Source organism: Sceloporus occidentalis, unplaced genomic scaffold, assembly GCF_023333645.1.
Source record: "Sceloporus occidentalis isolate IW3139 unplaced genomic scaffold, rSceOcc1.0.p SCAF_4, whole genome shotgun sequence".
Taxonomy (NCBI): Eukaryota; Metazoa; Chordata; class Lepidosauria; order Squamata; family Phrynosomatidae; genus Sceloporus; species Sceloporus occidentalis.
In genome coordinates, this window is record NW_028316984.1 from 20,981,170 (window position 1) to 21,008,334 (window position 27,165).

The 27,165-nt window shown below is 42.8% G+C and overlaps 1 pseudogene; it reads right to left on the reverse strand.

Annotated features, from left to right (window-relative positions):
• Positions 1 to 499: 499 nt before the first annotated feature.
• On the reverse strand, positions 500 to 27,142 carry LOC149313578 (radial spoke head 10 homolog B-like; annotated as a pseudogene).
• Positions 27,143 to 27,165: the final 23 nt, after the last annotated feature.

Below are 27,165 nucleotides of genomic sequence, written 5' to 3' on the forward strand. Positions count from 1 at the left end.
TACTCACAGCTTGGCATTCAAACACAGACACAAAGAAAACACACTTTCACGTTTGGAAATCAAGACAGAAAAGCTAGCAAAAGGGGCTCTTCCCAGATCAAGGTGGGGTGAGGGGTTTATTCCTTCTTGCCTACATAGGGAGTCTGGATGAGAAATATTTATCTTAACAATAAAAGAGAAATAGCATATACATTGTACCAAATCAAGACTGACATTTGGAAACAGAAATCAATTAGAATTTGCAAATTTTTTTCTTATTCTTATCTAGAACATATTCTTGCCTAGAACTGATCCCACAGAAACTAGAGAGCTTGAACTCCCGCCTCCTATCCAGTGCTGACCTATGAAAACTGGGGACTCAGAGCATGGCCCGGACATCCTGAAACATCGGTCAGTAGACTGGGTTAGTATCTGTTGGACCAGACCCTATTGGCCGGCCAGCTGTCTAGAACGGTCCAGTCTTGACTTTTTTATATACAGAGGTGCTGATAGCGATGCCTCAGTAGTAGCTCAGGTGTGAAGAGTGGCTGAAGATGAGCTGTTTTTTCAAGAGACTTTAATTCAAAACCCTAAGTACCCACACATCAACAAAGGTAAAATGAAGACATCAGCACTTTAAAATGGTGATGCTACAGCTCATCGGATGAGTGTGCCATACTCAGGGGGCAGTGTGCAAGGGGATGTGCCTAGGGCCACAACAGTATGACCACTGACAAGAACTCCTTGTGCCTGCTTATAATCCTCTTCACTATTTTCACCCTTCACTATTTCACCTGCCCTTAGGCTTCCTCAAGGTCTGGATGTAGTGAAATAAGGACCAAGAAATGCCACTGCCTCCTTTCTCATTGGCTGTCTTCCAGACAAGCAGCAAAAATGAACAGGAGCAGGAAGAGCAGGAGATGGGTAGATAGTGCCAAGTGAGCTAGTAAAGTCATTAACAGCAGGGTTTCACATGGGCTGAATCTGCACAGCAGAAATAATGCAGTTTGGCATCACTTTATCAAAAGATTTCAAACTAATCATTGGAGACTTGAATGCGAAAGCAGGCAACAAATTAATATCAAAACAGTAGATGCAACTTTAGTACTAACTGAAATATTCCAACAAATATGGAAAACAAAGGGGTGGCCAACAGACTGGGAAGCCTTGATATACATACCAACCCCAGACCGCGGTGGCTTGGTGGGGGCCCCCTTGGCCAGCAAGGCCCCAAAGTCGGCGGGGGGGAGGGCATAGGAGCGATCCCTTGGGTCCCCCTCCTCCTGGACAGTCACAGGGCTCCAGGGCCCCTCTGGATCCTCCCCACCTCCTTGGAGAGTCCCCCGGTGGTCATATACATGGGGGACCTCCTGAGCCAGAAAGGCTCTAAAGCAGGGGTAGGCAACCTTTTTGAGCCGGGGGCCGGGTTGCTGTCCCTCAGACAACTGGGGGGCCGAAGCCAAAAAATAAATAATTAAATAATTTTTTAAAAATTTAAATAAATAAATAAACCGGGACAAATGTAGGACAATTTTCAAATAGTGGGCAAAAGTGGAGGACACGCGAAAAAATTTGCTGATTTTTTAAAAAATGTTAATATAAATGCATGTTTCTGAGGCTTCTATAGACAATTGCCCCTGTGTGCGAGAGGCCAAAGGCCCCGGCGGCAATCGGCGGCAGGACCGGGCTGGGGCCGGTCCCAAGGCCTCACCGGGCCGCATCTGGCCCGCGGGCCGCAGGTTGCCTACCCCTGCTCTAAAGGCAGCAGCCCACTCTGGTGGGAGATGGGTGCTTGCCTGGGGAGGGCGCGAAGGGGCCCCAGTACTCACAGCAACCGGTGGGGCCTGCGATGATCCATCCGATGGCGCCTCGCCGGACCCCAACCCAAGATGGGCCGGGTGGGGGCGCGGAGCCTCGGCAGCTGAGAGGGAAGATCCCTCCTCTGGCCGGGCTCCCTTGGGCTCCTCCAGCCCCGGCTGAGAAGCCAGCTGAGCATCCGCCAGAGTCGGAGTGAGTGGCAGGGGTGAGGAGCCCACAGCTGCAGAAGGTTTCTTCATGGAGAAAAAGGGGGGAAAGGAATCCCAAAGGAAAAAAGTTTTTAAAAAGGTGAGGTCGTTCTGAGGAACGGAGGAGGTCCGCATCTTGCCAGGAGATACAAAAGACTGCAGCAACTATAGGACAATAGCATTGTTCTCCATGCAAGCAAACTAATGCTCAAAATTATGCAGCATAGTCTCCAACCATATACATGGAGAAAGGAATTCCAGAGGTGCAAGCAGGATTCGCAAAAGGAAGGGGCGCTAGGGACCACATTGCAAACATGTGATGGCTAATGGAGCACACCAATGAATTCTAAACAAGAAGCAGTATGTGTTTTATAGACTGCAGAAAAGCATTTGATTGTATAGCTCACAAAAAGCTATGGAATATACTCAAAGACATGGGCATGCCACTACATCTGATAGTCCTAATGAGGCATCTGTGCCAAGGACAAGAGGCCACCGTTTGAAGAGAATTGGGTGAAACAGAGTGGTTCCCAACAGGAAAAGGGGGCAGGCAAGGTTGCATCCTATCACCTTACTTATTTAACTTATATGCTGAAAACATCACAAGAAAGGCAGAATTAGAATCAGAAAAAGAAGGAGCGAAGTTCTACATCCATTGAAATGCACATTATTTTTACATAAACCAGGTTAATGAATTATCTCCAGTACCTTGGCTGTCTTGTTTCCCTGTAGCAAACAGGCTGGAGGGCAGCTATTCGTTCGCTGCGTCGTAGCATTCTGCAAATGCAATAGATCAACATTGTCCATAAAAACTTTAGTATCTACCCTGCAGTTTTCATACGAAGACTAAGTGCCATTCAGAAAGGAAGGCAGAACTCCAACACTATTAGACAAAACAGTTATTCTTATTTTTCTTCCACAAATCAATTTATATATTGCATTTGCTGCTAGAAAGTGTTGGACTGAAACAGTTCAAAGAGCCTAGTGTACCATTTCCTAGTTAGAGCAGAAATACTAAAAGGAGTCAGAAGGGAAATTTTCCTAGTATTGTATGGTCTAGGCACCAGCTTTTTCCAGATTATTATTGGCAGCAATTGCAGTATGGGCAGCAGGTTCTTTAGGAATGAACCAGAGCTTGGACATAACACGCTGCAAATAACACAATGCAGTTTGGCACCACTTTAAGTGACGCGGCTCAATGCAATGGGATCTGTAATTTTGCGAGAGATTTAGCCTTCTTCCTCAGCCCAGAACAAGCTGCAAATCCCAGAATTCCACAGGATGGAGCCAGGGCAGATAAAGCAGTGCCAACCTGCATTTATTCTGCAGCGTGGCAGCAGCCTAGGTTTGATTACCATTGCAACTGACCAAAGAATACCATCACTCCTGTTTTAGTGCAAATGTCACCTTTTTGTTACTTTTACCATGATGGAGGCTGGTGGAAGAGACATATCTCATGGTTCAAGTACTGGCTGATGGTGTGCCTCCTGCGGCCTCCATCCATTCAGATGGAATTGGGGGGGGGGGGACTAAAGATAACTATTTTAGTTACTTCTATGGAAAGGGAAAGAGAGGTTCAGTATCCCTTCTCTGGGATTCTAAAATCTGAAATCCTCCAGATGGGTGGCTGAGATAAGGACACCTTTACTTTCTTCCTTTCTTAAAATAGATTTTATGAAACACAGCCATACCAAACAGACAAACAAAGAATATAAAAAATGAACACATAATTATACGTTACATTTGCATTCAACATTTCTTCTTTGCATTCCATTCTTCCTTTTATCCTAAGGTTCTTATTTCACTTACTGACTTCCTCCTAACTACATTCAAAAGAAGTGGATTGCTTACAGTATACTTGATTGTCTAGCATTTGTTCCTTCGTAAAGGTTTGAAACTAAATTTGTTCTACCTTTCCATGATATATATATATATATATATATATATATATATATATATATGCATATATAACAATGAGATACCCATGACACCTTTACTTTCTGATGGTTCAGTGTACAAAAACTTGGTTTCATGCATAAAACTATTTTTAAATATGATGTATAAAATTACCATCAGTCGATGTGTATAAGATGTACATGAAAAATAAGTGAATTTCATGTTTAGACTTGGGTCCCATTTCCATGATATCTCATTATGTATATGCAAATATTCCAAAATCTAATAATAATAATAATAATAATAATAATAATAATAATAATAATAATCCCAGATTCAAAATCCTTCTGTTCTAAGCATTTTGGATAAGGGAGACTGTGTGATAGGTTTGCCTTCAGGTCACAATATAACTGGAAAGGACTTGAAGGCAACGGCAACAACAACAACAACAACACGCAAATCTTCCTCTTCATGTTATCCTCACAACAATACTGTGAAGTAGATCAGGTTGAGAGAGGGAAACTGACCCAAGGTTACCCAATGCGTTTCATGGCTTGGTAAGGACAAAAATGTGGATCTCCTAAGTTCTACTCTTAACACTAACAACTACATCACAATGATTCTCAGTGTAGAGGGCCATATGAATCATAGAATCGTAGAATTGGAAGAGACCGCAAGGGCCACCCAGTCCAACCCCATTCTGCCATGCAGGAACTCTCAGTCAAAACATCTCCATTGACAGATGGCCATCCAGCCTCTGTTTAAAGACCTCTAAGGAAGGGAGTGTGTTCCACTGTCGAATAGCCCTTACTGTCAGGAAGTTGAGGTGGAATCTCTTTTCCTGAAGAGCTGCTACATACCAGGAGAGACCTGAATATATGCTCTCCACTCAAACATCTGTAGATACAGTGAACCCTTCTGAGGGAATGTCAAATAGACATTCAAGGGAGTATGGCAGTAGGATGCAGCAATGCTACTCAATGAGTTTAGCCTCTGCAACCCCTTCCATGCCTTTATTTAGCACATGGAGAGGGTCCTGGGTACACAGAAACCAAAGCTGTCTAAAACTGCTTAATCCAGCTGGTTTTTATTTTAAATAGTCCAGGTAAGAAGGCTGTACCCTGAGATTTAATGGATCACTGAAGAAAAGGAACTCTATCAACCACTGAAGAAACTTCTCTGTACTCTTGTTGTTGTTGTTCTAATACATTGCACAAATTGTGTAATGATTGTGGATTTCTTGCACATGCAAGAAAGAAGTGTATGTGTATGTACTGTTTTGTGCAGGTATGCCCTTTGGGGTTTATGCTCCCTTTCCCACATGCAGTGGGCGCTCCATATTCTCTGGGCACAGGACCCTTATCAAACGGAACAAATCACAAATTATAACAACAACACTGAATAGAATAGAATCTTTATTACAGTCATAGACCGGCACAGGAAAAAGACCCTATATTTTTGCCCAAGCTGAACATTGTACAGATGGCACATTGCAACAATTGTGTAATGCAGCTGGTGGTAGTGGTAGGTGATCACTGAGGTCATTGCGCGGTATAAAGAAAAAGTTGGCCTCTGGAAGTGTGGTGGCTCAAGTCTGTGAAACCCTTGGAACTTGCAAAGGTAGTAAATGCAGAGACTTCTGAAATACACTTAGTACGGAACATTTTTAATTGGAGGACTCAAACATGGGAGTGAACATGATGCAGCGTGTAGGAGAAAAATGCTGGGTGCAAGAGAAGAATTTGGTAATGGTGAACCGCAAAGAAAATATGCAGAACACATAAAGATGACAAAGATAGACCAGTTCCTAGTCTCCCTTGGCAGGGATTTGGGACAGAAGACTGAATGGACATTTTGGTGTTTAACATCCAGCCTCCTACTGAGTAGTGACTCTTCATTGGCCCACATACTCTGTTCCGGAGTAAGGGCCATTAATCAAATAATAGTAACAGATAAGTGAAGAAGCCTTTCTATGACATACATCCTGAATAGGACTGAGAAGACCTGAAAAAACTACTAAAGCCATCAGCTATGCCTAATAAGTCTTTTACAATACATGATTCTGATGTTTTGACCAGAGGAGTCTGAGAGCTGTAATGCAAAAAATAGTTTTCATAAGCTCACATCATGTCTATCAACAGTTATCTGATCCTTCTAAGTAAAGGCATCTGGAATTGAATCTAGAAACTTCCACATCAACGTAAAGCAATGATAGGAACTGTGAGACTCTCCAGAATTTATTGGACCACAGCTCCCAGAATGCTACACCCCCCTCCACCAAATCTTGCCAAGAAACCCCTTGCTTTAGGGTCATCATAAGTTGGAAAGAACTTGAAGGCATACAACAACAACAACAACAACCAGGTAACATCCAGTACTCTCTTATGCAAGCAATTCCCCATTCACCTCCATCGTAATAGAACATCCTCTCCCATGACTGAACCATTTCTGGAAAGTCCTACAGATGCCCAGCAGAATGGCTAGGAAGTGGTCAGCCACACACATGGACATATGTACACACACACACCACTGGCCTTTGAGTATATCACACGGACCTTTTTAGAGCTTTTGCAGGTCAGTTCCGACGTGACTGTGCTTCCAACGATGCGCATTCACGTCGTAATGTGAATGTGTTATCAGACGCCATTCCTTTCTATGGGAGCTCCTTGCGAGGTGCTTCCGCAGTGATTCCAAAGTGACCCCTCATTTTGGTAAAACCGAAAAAAAAGGTGACTTCACAGATTCTCTGAAGATGCCAGCCACAGATGCTGGTGAAACGTCAGAAAGAAACTCTGCTAGAACATGGCCACAGAGACCGAAAAACCCACAAAAAAGTATTCACAGAATTTGCTCCCAAGCTCACTTCAATTGCACTGAGAATTGGTCTGGTGTGGAAAATCACTCCGATGTCACCCCCCTTGGCCCCCTGTGTCCTGCTCCGTCATCCCCTTCCTCCTCCTTCATGCCATCTCACCCCCTCTGCCACCCTGCAACCCATCCCATCATTCCCATCATCCCCTGCCTTCTCCTGCATCCTGATCCTGGCCCCAGGGACACCCAGTGAGCTATCCCATCATCCCCTGCCTTCTCCTGCATCCCAATCCTGGCCCCAGCAATCCCCAGCGACCAATCCCATCACCCCCTGCCTTCTCCTGCATCCCGATCCTGGCCCCAGGGACCCCCAGAGAACTATTCCATCATCCCCTGCCTTCTCCTGCATCCCGATCCTGGCCCCAGGGACCCCCAGCAAACTATCCCATCATCCTCTGCGTTCTCCTGTATCCCAATCCTGGCCCCATCGACCCCCAGTGACCTATCCCATCATCCCCTGACTACTTCTTAATCCCATGACAGCTAAGGAGGGGGCAGGGAAGGAGGACAGCGTCCAGAGCCCCATTGAGCATGTGCAAGGGTACCAATTCGAATCGTTGAACCCTCCGGTGTGGTAATACAATGTGCACTCACTCCGCTTTGCTTGAATCTGCATCATGTGACTTGCTTGGAATAGAACTGATTTCGCTTCCCCCTCAATTTGGAATGGCAACAGAAAGGCAACCAGGTGTGGTAAAACATCATGTTTTAACCTTAATTCACATTGCTACACAGGAGTGATTCTGGATCAGGTATGAAAAAACATCACACTTTGCATTGCTAGAACAGGAGTGATTGCGGATCTGAGCTGCAACCCCCCCCCCCCATATGTGATAAGATCCATTGCTACCATCACCTTTATTCATGTACATATGTCAGCAGGGCTTTGTCCTCTGCCACTGAATAGGAATTTGATCAATGGTTCTCTGCCTATGGCAGCCATATCTTATCAAGACTTTGATTGAGAGTTCCTGCATGGCAGGGGGTTGGACTGGATGGCCCTGTGGTCTCCCTCCAACTCTACAATTCTTTGATTCTATGATTCAAGGCACCATGCTAGATGCCTCAACAGTTGTGGTTGTGGCTGCAGTGCAAGTCCTAGGGACCAATTTCAAGTTGAAATCCCCAAATTAGACTTCCTAGAAGCAAAAGAAGGAAGATGGAATCACATATATTAGCATTAGTGCAGTGCAGCAGTGAAAGATCCTAAGGAGCAAAGGTGCCAATAGCTTACAGAACATGTTGTTGTTGTTGTGTGCCTTCAAGTCATTTCCAACTTAAGGTGACCCTAAAGTGAACCTGTCACAGGGTTTTCTTGGTAAGTCTTTTCTCAAGGGGTTTGCCATTGCCTTCCACTGAAACCCAGTGGGTTTCTATGGTTGAGCTGTGATTCAAACCCTGGCCTCCAGAGTCATAGTCCAACACTTAAACCACTACACCACACAGACACTGAAGTCTTCATTGCAGGAAGATAGGGAAGTTACTGAGGCTGCTATATAATCTAGCTGCATCTCGAGGGAAGGTCTGAGAGAGGTCTGGGGCGAGGAGTGGAAAAGTCCCTAAGCGTTTACATCACAGTAGGATCAGGATAGGTAGACAGATCCTTGCAGGTCACTCAGATTATCTAAACCTATTACTACTGTCCCAGGGTGACCAGACATCCTCCTTTTCCAGGACATGTCCTACATTTCAGCCTTCTGTCCAGGAGAAATTCCAAAATGTCCTCCCTTTTGAGCATGTCTGAGAAGCATGAATGTATACTTGTGTGTTTTTAGCTTTTATTTTGTTATACCCTACATTTCTCTTGAACGTCCTCCATTTTGAAGTGCCTTGTCCTCCATTGTGATGATGGCGTTTGGTCACTCTGTACTGTCCACTCTGAGGCATTCATTTTTCAGTGCAAAGCGATGTGGCACTTCCAACAATCAGGACATCATGTTTGCCAGGTTTTTAGAAGGGCAGGGAAATAAGAGACAGAGAGGTGGCAGAATTTCTCCAGGAGGAAAAGGAAAAGCAGGAGGCCCCAAGGAGTCTTCCAGGGTTTTAAGTACAGACCCAGGCAGTTCTGGCTAGATTCCAGGTCATAAATAAATCAATGAAACAAGGCTGCTGCTGAAAAAGAGTAGCCTTCCATCTCTCTCCCCTGACATATCCAGGGATGCTCAAATGGTGCCATGGCATGTGACAGCGTGATGGCACTCTGGCAATGGCTTTTTCTGTCTCTGCCCCATTTCACTGGGGGAAGTTTCCAAAGGTGAGGGAAATCAATGCCTCCCCCAAATGTAATGGGACAGAATGAACCATAGGGATATTGGCAGCTGTGTTATGTGGTATGCACTGTATCATTTACATTCAACCCCAGAGCGATGGAATAAATGTTAGGACTCTGGTAATTTTTTTCTACCATACTTCATAATTAAAATAGTGTTTCAGATAGAGATCTCCAGTGCCTAGAACAAATGGATGGATAAAAGCCAAAGTATGAATCTATTTCAATGTTTTTGATTCATAGTTTGTACTCAGACTATAACAAGAGCCATCATGTTTCTTTTTCAAATGGAACTCATCAAATCTCACTGTCAATCTATCTATGATCTGTTTCCTGTATTAATACCTTGTATATTTCTATTTTAAAAAATGGCACTCAGGTGGCCTGCAATGAATAAACATGCCGGCTCTCCATTTTGTATTGGAAATTGACAGCTGCTCGCCGGAAATGTTAATTCTTTCTCTACTTCAAGAAATATGGAGCTGCAAAGAGGCAAGCAGGCATGTGTTTGGAGCTGAAATGCAACATCACATTCGGTAGAATCGGAGCAAAACTTAAACTCTTTTTATGCAAATACTTAGAACAGTGCAGCCAGATGCAGCTTCTTCTCCCTAGCCACTGATCAGCCATAGGGCTATGTCCAGGCTTGTTTTGGCTTCATATGAACGATTTGAGGGTAATATAAATCGGGATACTTTGCACCCCTACAATAAATGGGAACGAATGTTAAAAAAAGAATTAGGAAGCGATTCAGGAATCGCTTCAAGATAAGCCTCTTTAAAACCTAAGTGGGAACACGTCCTAAGAGAACCAAAACCAGCTCAGTATAAACACTGCATATCTGCTTGATTCCTTCTTCCTTGTCTTTTTCTGGAAATACAGTGGACCCTTGTTATACGCTGGGGTTTGGTTCCAAGATCCCCCGTGTATAACAAAATCCGTGTATGCTCAAGTCCCATTAAATATAATGACATAGCAAAATGGTGTCCCTTATAAAAAATGGAAAATCAAGGTAAATTTATACTTTTTTGGAACATTTTCAAACCGTGTATGCTTAAATCCATGTATAAAAAATCCGTGTATAAGAAGGGCCGACTGTATAGCCAATAATGTTGAAATGTCTATTTCAATATTTGATCCCGATGTACAGATGACTCTCCTGGACCATCAACCACCTTGATGCTCTCTACACAGTGGAAAACAAAGAAGGAAATCAACTGCACTAATTCTCACTACAAAAAAACAAAGGTGCTTTACAGACCACCTAAAAGCGGCGGTCTGCCTGCGCTGCCGGTTGTTGCGTTCGGGAACTGCAGCAGCCAAACTGTGCGGTTCCTGGACACAACAGGAAAGAAGTGCCATTTTGGCGCTCCTTTCTGTGCCCTGGAAGTAGTGCAGCAAGTGCCAAAGGGAGCACTCGTGGCGTCACTTCTGCCACGCAATGTCCAGACGCTATGCGTCTGAGACGTCAAGGTGGCGGCGGCCATGTGGAATGGCCACCGCCATTTTGTACGGACTCAGTCCGTACTAGGATTAGGGGCGTCTAGAATTGACGCCACTTTCTAACCCTAACATGTCCCTTCCTAACCCTAACACGTACTTTCGGCGCGTGTGTAACACGCCAAAGATAGCAGCAAAAGGCACAGAGGTTCTTTCAGCAGCTGGGAAGGGAGGCATTTGAAGTTAGACCTGAGTAAATTGCATGAAGGCTCAGAGGGGACGCTTATCGGATCTGCATAAGATACAGAACTGAAATGCATTGCTAAGGTCAGTGGAGATGGAATCATCACAAGAGGCTGGAAACCCAAGTGATTTAGAATTAAAAATATATTTGACAAGAGATAAATGGAAAATCTTGCATTTAGGCAGCAAAATAATAAAATTCATGAGGCTTGCGTGAACTTGCTTTGGCTTGACAGCAGTATGTGTTAACAGGACCTAGATGTCTTAGTGGACCTTAAGGTGAGTACAAACCAGTCTTGTGATGTGATTAATGGAAAAAACAAAGCCATAATGCAGTTGTATGGTGCATAACGGAAGCACAGTATACAGCTGATAGGAAATCATTGATACATTTGGCTCTGCACTGCTTGGGTCACATTTAGAGTATAGCCATCCAACAAGGATTTTAGAGCTGGCTTTGAATCCCTGTTCGGTCATAGAAACCCATTGGGTGACCTTGGGCAGATCAGTCTCTCAGCTTCAGAGGATGGCAATAGCAAGATGATTTGCCTTCAAAATCTGTAAGTCAGAAAGTATTTGAAGGCAATCACCACCAAAGGGATCTTGTAGCACCTTTGAGACTAATTGTGCAGAACTAATTGTAGCATAAGCTTTTGTAGACGGGCTTGCATCTGAGGAAGTAGACCAAGTCTATGAAAGCTTATCCTGCAACTTCTTTCACTCAGCTAATCTTAAAGGTCAGTTACTCTGAAAAGAAGATCCCTTTGCAAAGTCGAAGGCTTTCATGGCTGGCATCCATAGTTTTTTGTGGGTTTTTCGGGCTATGTGGCCATGTTCTAGCAGAGTTTCTTTCTGACGTTTTGCCAGCATCAGACATTTCGTCAGACAAGTCTACATAGGGATCACCAAATGCAGTGTGCAAACAAGAATCAAGGAACACGAGAGACACTGCAGACTGGGCCAGCCAGAAAAATCAGCAGTAGCAGAACATGCCACAAACCATCCTGGGCATAAAATACTGTTTGAAAACACTGAAATTCTGAACCATACCAACCATGACCATTATAGGAGGTACAGTAAAGCCATTGAGATCCACAACCCCTTGGACAATTTCAACAGGAAAGAGGAATCCCTAAAAGTAAACAAGGTTTGGCTACCAGTCCTGAAAGATAGCAAGATAAAGACAAATGCAAATGAGAAATCTCCCAGGGTCAGGGGTTTCCCAGCAGACAGTGAGCACTAATCAAGCAGACATTTGTCCTCTTGTGCAGACCCTCACACCCTGAGGACTGCCATTAGCAACCAACAATACTCATGATGCAAATCACTTCCGCCTTTCCAGATCACACAATATATATAGCCAAGTCCTTTCCAGGCAAACATTCTCTGAAGATGCCAGCCGCAGATGCTTGCGAAACATCAGAAAGAAACTGTGCTTGAACATGGCCACATAGCCCCAAAAACACACAACAAAACTAAAGATCCCTTTGCTGTATGAATGAATTCACTGTGTGTAATAAACATTTTTCAACTTTCTAATAAGCTTAACCTAATATTTTCTTCCAGGGACACATCAAGCCGCTCACCTGTGCCAAGGGGATTCTTCGTTCGAATGCCACTCAGATCTTGTGTATTCATGATGGCAATTTGAAAAGTTGGATATTCAGCTATATGATCATATATAAATTCACCTTCGTACATACGCCCATTCTTGAATGAAAGCTTACCCTAAAGAGAAAGAAAACCGTGTCTGTACATCCTGCTTTTATTTCTGTCTACATAACTATCAACATAATTCTACTCAGGATTCTATTTGAGCAAAAGTTCTTAGCAATAACTTCAAGTTACAATGGTTTCAAAGAGGCTTTAGATAAACTGATGGAAGGTAGGCCTACAAATGATTACTCAATAGCAATAGCAGTAGCAAGTACATTTCTGCATTGCTTATCAGTGAACTAGCACTCCTTAAGCAGTGTACAATGTGTAAGCCAAGTCTTCAGATTACCCTCCAGGTTGAATGTCTGTGTGTTATCAGCTGAATATCAGGTGACAATATCAGGAAGACAATGCTAATGCATTCAGGCTCTTCAGGCATTAGGCTGGACCTTGTGGAAAACAGGACACTGAGCTAGATGGATCTGCCTTGGCATTATTCTTTTTCAGAGAGGGATTCTGGGAGCTGTAGTACAAAAAACGAAGATTGCCAAGCTCTGGACAAACGTTGATGTGTGCCTTGAAGTCATTTCCAACATATGGAGACCCAAGGGCCCTATCACAGCGTATTCTTAATAAGATTTGTTCAGAGGGGGTTTTGCTCTGTTCCTTCAGAATTTTGAGTATTAACTGTCTTGATGCAGAAGGTCTTTTTAATTGAGATCTGTTGTATTTTTATTATTTTAAAAGCTTGTTAAAACTGTTTTAATGTTTTTCATATGATGGCTTCATTGTTTTTTAAGCTTTGCATCATCCATTGTTTTAATTGCACTTTATTTCAACTCATATTGTGACCTGCCTTGGGTCCCATATTGAGAGAAAGGTGGAATATTAAAGAAATCAATAAGCAAACAAGCAGGAGGCTCTTGCAATTAGGCCAAGGCACTGCCTGCAGACTGCAGCCCAGGTCTGACCGAATGTAAGTCAAAATTCCTCTCAGAGGTTGCAACAAAGGTTTCACTGGCATTGCATTTACATGCACTTCCAAGTTATGGGATTTCTTACCCTTAAATAAAAAAAAAATTGCTTCCTATGTTGTTACTTAGAAGGCTGAGGTCTCCTACTAGGTTTGGTATAGAGCTTCATTGACAACACTTGCCAAAGCTTACCATGCCATGTTTCTTGTTGTAAACCCATTCATCATCACACATTGCTCGACTGGCAAAGAAGTACTTTCCACATCCATGTCGATCCCCATTGACAAAGTCTCCCATATACTCATTCCTCAGGGGATATTGCGAGCCAGGTATTCTCTTCAGATACCAAGTGTGGGTCCCAAAACCAGGCTGAAAAATGAACAAAGGCCACCTTAATTTATGGTTGAATGCCTTCAGCAGCATCACAATGAATTATACCAGTTCTATTACAAAACTTTTCCTCAAGGAAGCCTTGTTAGCATGGCTTGCGCAGCCTGCGTAGGTTCACGCTGAAGCTTCACACAGGATGGCCACCAGTAAAGTGTCATGGAGCTCAGGAATCTCCTCCGTCCTTCCTTGAACCTGATAAAGCAGACTGAAACAGATGTCTCTACAAAGAGGCTCTTTAATCATCAGTTGCTCTATTTACAAAATACAGCTACAAAGCTACTCCCACTAAACATCCGCCACCAACAAAACCCACACTGTCTACTGAGGCTTGGTCCTTATATACACTTGTGCCATGCGCTACTAAGCCCAGCCTCTTCCTGCTGTGTCACTTACTTTATTCCTTGTCCTCCAGGCAAGATGACAATGTGTATTTACAGTACTTTTGCAGCACTTTGTAGTGCTTTCCAGCACATGATGACCTTGCAGTGACAACACTTCCTTTGACTCAGCTGAGCCTGATTCCTTAGCTATCATGCTGCAGGTGACCCATGGTTACCTCTGTCACCTTTCCCCACATCCAGACATTTTTACTTCTGGATTATTCTCCAACAAGCCCTGCTTCCCAGTATTTCTCCATTGATAAACCTCCTCCTTCTTCACCATCAATGGACTTCATCTCCTTTTAAAGAAAAGGCAGAAAACCTCTTTCCGTCCAAGGGCCAAATTCTTCTTCTAAAGGACATTTGGAGGGAGGGGGGAGGCAGTAAAAGAAAGGCAATGGTATGATCAAAAATACCAGCATATTTTACCTTAATTCCTTCCTCCTCCATCAAAACACTTCATCTGCTTCTAAAGAGAGAGTCACAAAAAGGATAATAACTAAACCTTAGAAGACATATTGAGGTGTAGCCATGTTGGCAATATAGCAAAGTACAATAACATTCCAATATCCACAAAACAGTGATACTTTTATTTGATCAACCAAAATGCACAAAATACATGATGCAAGCTTTCAAAGCTCCACTGGCTTCTTCATCAGGCAAAGGGGGAGAAACAATGAAACAATGTGTTACAATGAAATGTCCACCTCACCATTTGCCTAAATTATATTGTTGAAATAAAGAAAAGCCCCACATAACCAAGAGTATGGAGGGTTGGGGTTTTTTTTTTAATATAGAAAGACTATGAATCCTATGCATGACTGGGACACAAAGCAACATCCTGGTCTCAGTCTTGTGTTCTAAACCCATGGCCCTTCAGATGTTCACAGCATATGAAAGTACCTCAAGGCTCATCTACTACAACTTCCACTATCTACACTTAAATGATCCTTGACAAATGGCTGTTGAAACTTTGTTTAGATGCCTGAAATGAAGGAGAGCAGACCACCTTCCAAAGTCGTTTGTGTCACTGTTCAGAAGTTCTTAATGTCAAGAAATTCTTCTTCATGTTTAGTCAAAATATTTGACTCCACTAGTTCATGTCCTACTCTTTGGAGCAGAAGAAAACAAGCTTGCTCCATCTTGTTGAATTCCATAACACATCAACCTTAACCAGTTAAAAGACTGATGAAGGATGATAGGAGAAGGCCACAGTTTCCTCATCCCTGTCCCAAACGTGGTTTTTGCACCTAACTCTGACCAATGGATTTCAGTATTTGAAATCAAGTCCTTCCTGTTCTGAAGTCGGCCTATGTCTGGGTTTAAACACTGATGGTGTTGTTTCAATAAAGACAGTAGTGTTTATTTTGGGCATTATTGTTAGGCCGCTAATCTTAAAAAAAAAACCCTTTTTTTTTTACTGCAGGAGGTCATTGGGAGTCACAGTCTAAAAAGTCACTTTTCAGGGTTTGGTAAATAAAATGCTTACATAAAAGATCAACATAAAAAATTAAGGAGAAGGTATTTAGCAGCATGCTTGAGACTGATTTATTTTAGCATATGGCTTCAAAATCAACAAAACTGAAATACTTGACCAAGCCATACCTGTATTCCATTAACCCATTTTCCAGTATATTCCTGGTTAGTCGTCAGCCACCTCATCCGCCCTTCTCCATGACGTATATCCCTCTCCCACTGGCCTTCATAGATATTTCCAGATTTATAACTGTTAGGAAATCAAATGAACAAGGAAATTAATTATGTAGCAATCAGATAGATATTGCCAATGGCAGAAGACACGGTTTCAAAATAGACATAAATATTTTCTATATTAAATTATGGACTTCAGTCCACAGTCTGGCTGTTATGAATGGCTTTAAAAGGAGAGTGGGAAAATTCAAAGATAGAATCATAGAATTGTAGAGTAGGAAGAGACTGCAAGGGCCATCCAGTCCAACCCCATCATGCCATGCAGGAACTCTCAATCAAAGCATCCCCGACAGATGGCCATCCAGCCTCTGTTTAAAGACCTCCAGGAAGGAGCCTCCACTGCACTCCAAAGAAGTGTGTTCCATAAACTCAGTCTCAGATAATGAGACTGAGTTTATAAATACAGTCGGCCCTTCTTATACACGGATTTTTTATACACGGATTTAAGCATACACGGTTTGAAAATGTTCCAAAAAAGTATAAATTTACCTTGATGTTCCATTTTTTATTAGGGACACCATTTTGCTATGTCATACTTAAAACCCAGCGTATAACAAGGATCCACTGTAACTATTAATTATATTGGCTATATTAAACCCCTGCTAACTAGGAGCTTCTGGGAGTTGCATTCCAAAAAAGAGCTTTGTCAAATGTTGTGAAGCCTCCATGTTGAGGGGCAGTTGTTCTTAACTGCCATCAAACTGACTTCTACTTACAGTGACCTCCAAGTCACTCTCATCACCAACAGCCATGCCCAGGTCTTGCAGACTCAGAGGAGCCATGGCTTCCTTGATTGAGTCTTTCCCTCTGTCTTTCCTCTTTTCCTACTGCCTTCTACCTTACCAACCATTATTGCTCTTTCTAGTGAGTCATGTCTTCTCATGATAAGCCAAAGTATGGCAGCCTCAATTTAGTCATCTTGGCTTCGGGGGGAGTTCAGGCTTGATTTGCTTTAACCAGGGACGTAGCTAGGATTTTAGGAAGGGGGGGGGGGGGTCCAGACTAAGTGCCACCATTATAATGGGGCTTGGGTGTGGCGGCGCAGCAGCACACACCATTCGTTTTTCTAATGGAGGGGGTCCGGACCCCAAGAACCCCCCCCCCACCTTGGCTACGTCCCTGGTGTACCCCATTGTGTTCTTTACTCCTTACTTCTGTTTGCTGTTCTTTCCATTTTTGCTGTGTCTCCGTGCTCCCCCCTCCCCCCCATTACCTCTCTAATTTGCCTTTCTAGATTTTAGTGGTGTGCTTCTAGTTTGGTAGCAATTCCTTTTGTAGTAAAGGAGTCTTGGTCAGAGATGGGCCTTACAGCAAGAGGCTTAGAAATGTAGGTTGTTGTTGTTGCTGCTGTTGTTGTGTGGCTCCAAGTCATTTTTGACTTACAACCATCTTAACACAAACCTATAATTAGGTTTCCTTTTCAGGTTTCTTCCAAGGGGATTTGCCATAGCCATCCTCTGAGACTGAGAGAATGTGACTTTGCTCAAGGTCACGCAGTGGGTTTTTGTGCTCAAGCTGGGATTTGAACCATAGGTCCCATACAGACAGGCCAAAATAAAGCTGCTTCGGGTCACTTTGGAGATATGCTGTTTAAATGATGCATGCGTCCTAAGAGTCCGGAAGCCGCATCAAAGCCACAATCCAGTCCTAAGGACTGGAGCACAGTTTTGGTGCAGCTTTCGGACTCTTAGTACACATGCATCATTTAAACAGCATACCTCCAAAGTGACCTGAAGCAGCTTTATTTTGGCCTGTCTGTATGGGGCCATTGTCTCCAGAGTGATAGTCCAGCACTCAAATCACTACACTATGCTGGCTTGCTTACCCTTTCTACAGTGGACCTCTTAATCCACAGATAAAGGAGCAAATATTGAATCACATTATAAAATAGGTATAAATTAGATTCCAAGTTATGATAACATACAATTTATCCATTAATTCATTTGTCATTGTATTTATAAAAGATCTTGTGGTTGTTAATTGTTCTTAAGTTAACTCTGACTTATGGAACCCCATGAATGAGAGGCCTCCAGGTCCCCCTACCATTTACCATCCTGCTCAGGTCTTGTAGAACCAGGATCGTGGCTTCCTTTATTGAGTCTATTCAGCTGTAATACAATGGGCTCCTCCCTTATACGGAGGATCTGTTCTGGACCCTCTCGCGTAAGGGGAATTCTACATATGTTCAAGCCCCATTGAAGATAATGGGGCTCGTGCACATGGGGGCATGCACCATTACTGCTTGTGGGCGCACCAATGCTTTTCCTGGCACGGACCTCCAGCATATGCTGGAGTCCACATAAGGCACGCATATAACATGGGCGCACTGCACCATCTCCCCCATTTCCTACTGCCTTCAACCTTACAAAGCATTTTTTTTTCATATAATGAGGCTTGTTTTCCCATGACATGTCCAAAGTACAGCAGTCTCAGTTTAGTCATCTAGGCTTGTAGATCTGTTCTGGGACCCCTTTATTTGTCTGTTTTGGCCATCTGTGGTATCTACAGATCTCTCGTCAAGCACCACATTTAAAATGAATTCATTCTCTTCCTGTTGGCTTTCTTAACTGTCTAGCTTTTAGAACCATACATAGAAATCAGACAACTAAGAAGTTCCCATGTGGTTAACAATTACATTATAATAGTTTCTTGTGGGTTTTTTGGGCTGTGTGGCCATGTTCTAGAAGAATTTATTCCTGACATTTCGCCTGCATCTGGGTCTGATATCATCAAAGAATGTGTTCTCTGAAGATACCAGCCACAGATGCTGGTAAAACATCAGGAATACACTCTTCTAGAACATGGCCACATAGCCCGAAAAACCCACAAAAGCACTATAATTTTAAAATTTTATATGCAGTGTGTGTGTGATATTAAAATGATTATGTCAATAAGATTATGACTGATATTTCATCAAACAAAGGGTTTTGAAATAAAAATAAAGCTCTGGAAACAAAGCAACATTGGCACAGGCTAACCATCAACTGGCATGGAATCCAGGAAAGTGGAAACTATTGTATTAAAAGTTGTGCTCGGAGTAATGATTTGTGAAACCACAAGGACCACCTTTGCCTCAGATGCTGCTGCCGAATAACCACAAGAGACCGTGTTGGAGGAAAGGCCACAACTTTATTAAGCATACAATTGGTAGGGTTGGCAAAAAGCATGAGGTCAGGATCTGCGAAATCAAACAACCCCACATTTGTCTGATTAACCACAACCTGGCACCCACCAGGCATTGGGATGACCTAGGGGCTAAGGAACACCGTATGACCGCATCTCTGCCATGCGTTCACATATTTGCTAAGCCCCTAGTCACCGGGAGGCGCTCTCGCGTTATGGCCCCCACAATGGCCATACGCCTGCCCTATTCGCCCCCGGGTCCCGACTGACTCCCAAACCAGAGCTCCGTAGCCCTGGTACCACACCGTGCAGATCCTGGCCTATGCTGCCGCCCCAAAGTTGTGACAAAAAACCCAAACCCAAGCGGTGGGTGGGTGGGTGGGAGAAGGCTCAGCTCCTCCTCCCTTCCTGCTTGGCTCCTAACCATCCGGAGCCAAGCACCGACTGAGGGCCGGGGCTGGCAGCATGGCCTATATAGGCCTAAGCCCCGCCCTCAGTTCCACCTGACCAGGAGACTCCTCCTCCAGGGCAGCTGAACCAATCATCTGCCCTGGAGGACCGGAACTCCCGGTCACCGAGCCCAGCTCCCAGAGCGTCGCGGGGCGGAGGGGCCCCCCTTTTGCCCCGCGCTCCAATAGGGAGCTGGGGCAAGCCCCAGAGCACTCTGGGGCTTGTAGTCGTTCGCTGCGTCTAGCGGCAAAGCAGTCAGCCCGCTGAGTCGGGCAACCGCTTTTTTCTGATAATCTCTGTTTCCAAGTATTTTGTTAACTGTAGTTCTGCTGCTGAGTTCAGGTGTCTTCCACACTGATTATCTGCAGACAGCCCCAATCTGGATCAGAATTGTAATATGAGAGTAGGCAGCTTTAATCCTCTGCATTCACCTTCGATGAACTTAATCCAGATCAGATCTCTTATGCCTAAAATATATATTACACAAAAGGCCCAGTTCCTTTCCATTGAACGTTTTCTGCAATGTAAATTTCAGGTATGGAGGAAGGGCTGTTTCAGATTGCAATCACATGGAAGGCAAAGCATTAAAAGCTCCTTGACCACCACTGTATTGTGGTCTCAGTTTGGATAGGGGGCCCCATTCTGACAGTCTGTAGGAATAAAGAACCTTGCAGCTAATGGCAGGACTACACAAAGTCGTGTATAGTTTGGCTTTTGTTAAATAAGATTCCTCTTTTTGTTGTTCCTGTTGTCTCCCTTCAAGTCATTTCTGATTTATAGTAATCCTAAATCAAACCTATCACCAGGTTTTCTGGGGTGAGAGTGTGTAACTCTCCAAAGGACACCCAGGGACGTAGCCAGGATTTTGGGAAGGGGGGTTCAAGACTAAGTGCTACCATTTTGAGAGGCTAACAGCCCCCCCCCCCAGACACAAAAAGAGGGTTGAGCGTTTACCCTCAACACCTGGATGGCACCACTTTAACTTCCGTTATGGCTTCGTGCTATGGAATCTTGGGATCTGTAGTTTTGAGGACCTGTTGAGTCATCTGTCAGGTGCCACAACAAACCAAAAATCCCAGCATTTCACAACATGGAGCCAAGGGCAGTTAAAGTGGCATCAAACTGGATTATTTTTTCACTGCAGATGCAAACTGAGCCCTTCCTCTGAAGGTGTTTACATCAAATAAATTCAGCTCAATAAAGCAAAGTGCAGCTTCTCAAGCAATGAGTGGCAGCCACTCTGTTCATGCTCAGAGACACTCTGCTCATGCTTTGAGACACTGATGTTTATCACACTATACTCTTATAGTGCTACTGTTCCACTTTGGCTGCTCTAGCTGCCACCTGTTGCATTCTGGTATTGGCAGTTTTAAGGAGGGGTATTTAGAATTCTCATGCAGAGAAGTTCTCTGCCTGAGAATTCTAAATACCCCTCCTTAAAACTGCAAATCCCAGAATGCAACAGGTGGCAGCTAGAGCAGTCAAAGTGGAATAGTAGCACTATAAGAGTACAGTATAGTGTGATAAACACCACTGTATTCCAACTTCTGAGCTGAGCTAAGAACCCAGGCTGCATCCACACAACATTTCATTCCCACTTCCAAGAGGGATTTTTAATTTTAAGACACACACACACCACACACTTTTTAATTCCAAGACTTATCTGTCTGTCTGTCTCTCTGTCTGTCTGACTGTCTACCATAATTTTTAATTCCAAGCCATTATACGTTCCTTTCCTTTTATAATAAACAAACCCCTTTAAGAGAATCCTATTTTGGGAAAAAGGCAGAGTATAAAATCAATCAATAAAAAATTATAGTGCAATAGTCCATCAGTGCATGGCTTGCATTATAAGACTATAACTTTAAAACTTTATACATTTAAAAACAATTAAACTCACAGTAGGCTCAGAGTGCTATAGAATCACGGAATCATGGAGTTGGAAGAGACCCCAAGGGCCATCCAGTCCAACCCCATTCTGCCATGCAGGAACTCCCAGTCAAAGCATCCTCAACAAATTATGTAATGGAGGCGTCCATCTACATTGTAGAAAGAGATACCATAGATTAATGCTATGGAAAATCACCACCTTGAGTCCATATATTGGGAGAAAGGCGGGATATAAGAAAGCAACAATAACAACATCTGGGTGTTGTAGTTTTGTGAGATATTTAGCATTCTTTGTCAGAGAGCTCTGGTGGCACAACATACTACAAATCCCAGGATTTTCCATAGCATTAAAGTAGTGTCAAACTGGATTATTTCTGCAGTGTGCAGTTCCCAGCAGTCTGTGGTGCTGCTGGATGATGGGGCCTGCAGTCTAGCATTGCCTGGAGCAGGGCCATAGGACTCCACAGCCCCGATTCATCGTCTTAGATTGATTCCATATATTAATTAATTAATCATAAAATCATAAAGTCGGAAGAGACCCCAAGAAGGGCCCTGATCCAGTCCAACTCTCAGTCAAAGCATCCCCATTGACATGCTAAAAAGGGGGCAGCTAACTGTATTTTATTCTATTTGTCTTTTAAAAAAGAGAAAAAACAAGGCTGGAAGGAAACCTCTTGCTTTTTTGCATCGCAGACCCTCCTCTTTTTTGTTGTTGCAAAAATCCAGAAATGACTGTTTTTGAAAACCTGAGTCCATTCTCAGGAGAAATGTCCAGAGTAGAGTCTGAGTCTCCTTTCTCTGGACTTCTGAAACCTAAATTATTCCAAAACCCAAAACTGACCCTGAGAGCATCTGGTCTGACCCCAAGAAAAGGAAACCTGGGAATCCTGAAGGTTTAGAGAAATTACTGAATTGTTGAATTATACAAGGAATAGTGGTCTCAGGGTTTTGCTGAAGCTCAGTGTACAGAAGCACAACATTATTTTGAAAATATTGTGTATTAAATTACCTTCAGCCTATGTCTATGAGATGCATATGAAACATACATGGATCCCATCTCCCATTATATCCCATTAGACATATATAAATATACCAGACTCTGAAAAACTCCAAAATCCAAAATACATCTAGTCCTCAGCATTTTGGGTAAGGGATATTATTATGATTATTATTATTTTACTATATTGTATATGGATATAACTGCTGAAAGTAAAGTTAGAAGTCACCCTTTCTTTCTTTTATATTTCCTTTTAGAAGCTTCCTTCCTTTTTCTTTCTTCCTTTTTCCCCTTCCTCTTCCTCCCTTTCTTCAGTTCTCCCTCCCTCCCTATCATTCTTCCTTCCTTTTCCCCCTTCCTTCCCTTCTTCCTACTCTCCTTCTGCAGGAAGGAAGGAGGGACTGTTATTCTGGCAAAAGCACAAGGGAGGAGGGGGGGAGGAGGAGGAGTGGAAGCTGGACTCAGATGGAAACGAAAGGGAAAGAAGGGACCCCCTCCCTCCCCCTCCTCTCTCTCTCTCTCTCTCAGCCTGCAACTTTTGTTTTGTCTTTCCCCTTTTCCCTCTCCCAGTTCTCTGTGGTTTTGATGGAGGGGAGGAGGGGGGAGGAAGGAGCTTGAACACCCCCAGGGCCTGAAGGGAGGGGGGTCTGGACCCCCCCAAAAAAAAAACCCGGCTACGTCCCTGCTTTAACACCCACTTATTTGTCTCTTTAGCAATCTACAATATCCAAAGAACTCTTCTCCAAGACCACATTTCAAATGGGTTGATTTTCTTCCTCTCAGCTTCCTTCCCTGTCCAGCTCTCACAATCATACATAGAAACTGGCACAATGGACCCTTGTTATCCGCTGGGGTTTGGTTCCAGGACCCCCGTCGATAACAAAATCAGTGGATGCTCAAGTACCATTAAATGCAATGGCATAGCAAAATGGTGCCCCTTATATCAAAAGGCAAAATCAAGGTTTGCTACTTGGAATTGACACTTTTTTGGCATATTTTCCAGCCATGGATGCTTGAACCCATGAATAAAAAATCCATGGATAAGGAGGGTTAACTGTAACACACAGGCATAGGCAATCCTAACTTTAGTATTCCCTGACAGCTTTACATTTTAGATCTTCTCTAGTTTCTTCCAAGTTCTAGTCTTTTTCTGATTTCTTGACTAAGCAAAATGGGAAGTTGTAACTGGTTCAAAGTTATCAGTGTCTACTTTAAAGTTATGTCAATCATCTTGGGACATTTTTTTATTTTCCTCCTTTCCCCCCTTTTTCTGCCAGTATTTTTATTGAGTTTACACATAAAAGCACATAAACTAGAGACATGAACTGAAACCACAGCATCAACCAACAAAACACAACCCTTTTACTCCCTTCCCTGAATGTTCAACTGTAACTCTGCCTTTGCACTTCCTTCCTTGACTTTCTTCAGTAATCGTTCCATGTCTTTGCTATTTTCTGCTAGTAGTATGGTATCCCCTGCATGTCTTAAATTGTTGGTGGTCATTCCTCATATTTTCATGCCTCCTTCCTCCAAGTCTAATCCTGCTTTATGTATTGCATGTTTAGGATGGGCAAATTCGGGGTCTCTGATCTCCCTCCTTATGATTTTTTATCTTTAAATAAGACCGAGAAGGCTGTTGGAAATAAGACTTTCAAAGAGGGAATGTCTTTCGGCTGCACTTCAAAGAGAGGACTGCTCCCTAGAAAAAAGCCACCATACCATTCAGACCTTCTTGGAGAAAGGATGCTATCAATAGACATGCATGAAACTGGAAATCTCCAAGTTTCCCATAGAAGCATATTCAAATTCTCACTGAACCAGACAAACTGGAAAATTTACCATTTTATTCCCCATCCACTTTTTGCATTATACACAAAGTCACCTTCATACCAAGAACCACCTTCCCTGTTGTAGCAAATGGTGCCCTGAAAATCAAATTATATGCATACTTAACACTTAAGCATTTTTCACACAGATCAAATGTATTTATTATTACTTAAGTCCCTACATTAACCAAACACTTGCCTTGTAAAAATTGCCCAGTATACAAGCTAAAGGCCAAAAAAGGTCAATTGAACAGCTGAATTTTATCAAATAATCCATCATTATATTCATGGCATTTAACATTCAAGTTTGTTGGCTTGTTCCACACAAGGCCACATGCACAATGTAGGCTTTAGTTTTGGATTAGAAACTTGAATGATGCAAATAGAGTCTGTGCAAGTAATGTTTAGCGAAATTTCAAAAACACCCTTTAATCCCAATTTCCACCCATTGCAAGGTTGGATGGGCTCCAAGAATATGGACATTAGAAGACATTTCATAGTGGATTTTGACACCAATTGCAAGGTAGACATTTCTCAGAGGAAAAGGAGAACTACTATCAGTCACTTATCCACATGTTGAAATCCATCTCAGGCAGTAATGCACATCTTTATGTTAAGTCTGGATTCTGCAGCCCTTTCCACCACAGAGGAGAACTTCCTGCCCAGATTCCAGCAATCCAGGTGATACGTCAGCCACCATGTTTTAATTACCTTGCCATCCTTTTGCCTTCAACCCATTGGCCAACATACGAAACTGGATAGGTGCCACACTTGTACATGCCAAAGCCGTGCCTGATCCCATTCTTCACCTCACCTTCATAGATGCTGCCATCAGGCCAAGTATAAATGCCATGATGCATCTGTAGGCGCTTGACAAAGTTTCCCTAAAATGCAAAGAAGAGATTCACTGCCAGAACAAAGGATTTCTTATTTCTTCTGGAAATTAGGCACTTTTCTTGGACATCTTGACAATTTTTCTTAGATACTGCTCAGTTTCCTGAAGGATGAGAAGTTTCAGAAACAGCACCAGTGGGTTTTGATTTCTTTTCAGATTTATGACATTCATGTAATAATCGTTTTATTTATAAATACACAGTTTAAGCATGAGGGAGGCAACCAACAAGAACACCTGCCTACAAAGCACTGGGTTCATCAAACGCACAAGGCAATTCTTGCTTCCCACATTCACAATCTCTCTCTTTCTCTGCCTCTCTTCCTTTGTCTTTCTCTTTGTCTCTCTCTGTATTATAAACTTGCAAAACTGACATTTTGTTTGGAACTATATTTTTATTGGGAAGAAAATCCGATTTGCAGACATCAATAAAACTACACAGCCACAATACAGCGCAGAAAATATGTATGCATAAATCTCAGCAGAAATTATTTAAAAATTAAGATTGCAAGTTAATAAAGTGCTAAATCCAAGAGTCCAAACTAGAATAAACCCACTGATTCAATCGGATGATACATAAATGCTGACTTAATAAATCCTGTTCATGCAGCAGGACTACTCTAGTTTGGATTACTGACAGGATTCACAGCAAAAGCTTGGTATCTTTTTAGCTGAAGGGATGGCAGTGTGATGTTAGGAATCAGAGCTTGCAAAGTGTTCATCACACACAGAGAGAAATCACCAACCTATCTGTGAGCAATTGGTTCTCATTAAGAAAATATAAACAGCCTTCATTAAAAAGACTATGCTGTCTTAAAGATTACCAAATTTCTTATAGTATTAACTTGCACAGACTATAGCTCACTTCATCAGATGCATGTCCTGTTATCCAGCATGTCATTCTTAGATAGTCAGGCATCATAATGATGAAGCCATCTATGCCCTGAAAGTCCGGCACAGGTACTGGCAAGGTAGAGGTTTCATCACTTTGGCCCTCACTACAAACAGCTGTAATGATGATCCATTTAACAACGTGTTACCTCATACTTAACTCCATCGGCCCAAGTGTAAGTTCCTCATCCATGCATGAGACCCTCTGAAAACATGCCCTTCAAAATTAAAAAGTAGTTCATCAATATATCTACCAAAAAAAAAAGGTGTTTTAATACCAACAAAATAATCCTTTTTGAGGAGGGGGGGGCATGGATGTGCAGATGTGGCTTAAGACCTGGGCATGGGATGGGACAAGAGATCAATGGGAAAGGAACAGAAAAAGCAACCATCTGGATCCAGACTCAATGTCAGGGGATGAGAGGGGCCTGACACATTGAGCGCTTTGAAGCTCATGAAGCCAAAAATTAAATATACCCATCTTATAAACATTGCTCCCTTGAAAACATGCTGTTCCTTCTCCCTCATATAATCCATGAACTTTTTCACCTTCATAGCTACAAGGAAAGGAAACAAAAGATGAAAACCAACTTGTGATAAATCAGTAAACAAATATAATTACGATTTGTATAAACTGGTCTGAAACAAAGAAAGTACAATGATCACTTGAAAATACTAATTTTTTAACCTTAAAATTCACTGTGACAGGAAAATTAAAAGCCTCAGGAAGGAAACTGAAGGGAAAAAACACCTGTATGCCTCCTGTTACCAGACCCCTTGAAACCTGTCCATAAACCACAGGTTAAGAACCCCTGGATTAATAACTATTAATAAGTAATTATTACTCATTACTAACTAATTGCTACATTAATCATAATTATTAAAAATTATAATTTGGAATAGTTTGAAATAATTGGAAGTGTTGGAGGAGGTATGAGTATAAATGACACATCAAAGTGGCATCACACAAACCAGTCCTAGTGAAACTGCCCTGTTTTCTGTTAACTTCTCAGATTACCTTTCAACAATGAGTTGAGTGAGAATGGGCTCCTCAGACTCCATGGGTTCTGGGACTGGAAGCACATCTGGCTCTTTCGGTTCTTCCTTGGAAGCCAAGGGAGCTGCCAGTTGTTCATCTGCTTGATTTGCAGCTGGCAGAATGGTCTGTATGGAAGTGCCAGTGTCAAGAGCAGCATCATGTGCAGGCGGAGGCAAAGGCTTCCCTCCCCTTTACTGTCTTTCTTCTTATCTTTAGCCATTGCTGCAAGACGAGGTACAGCTG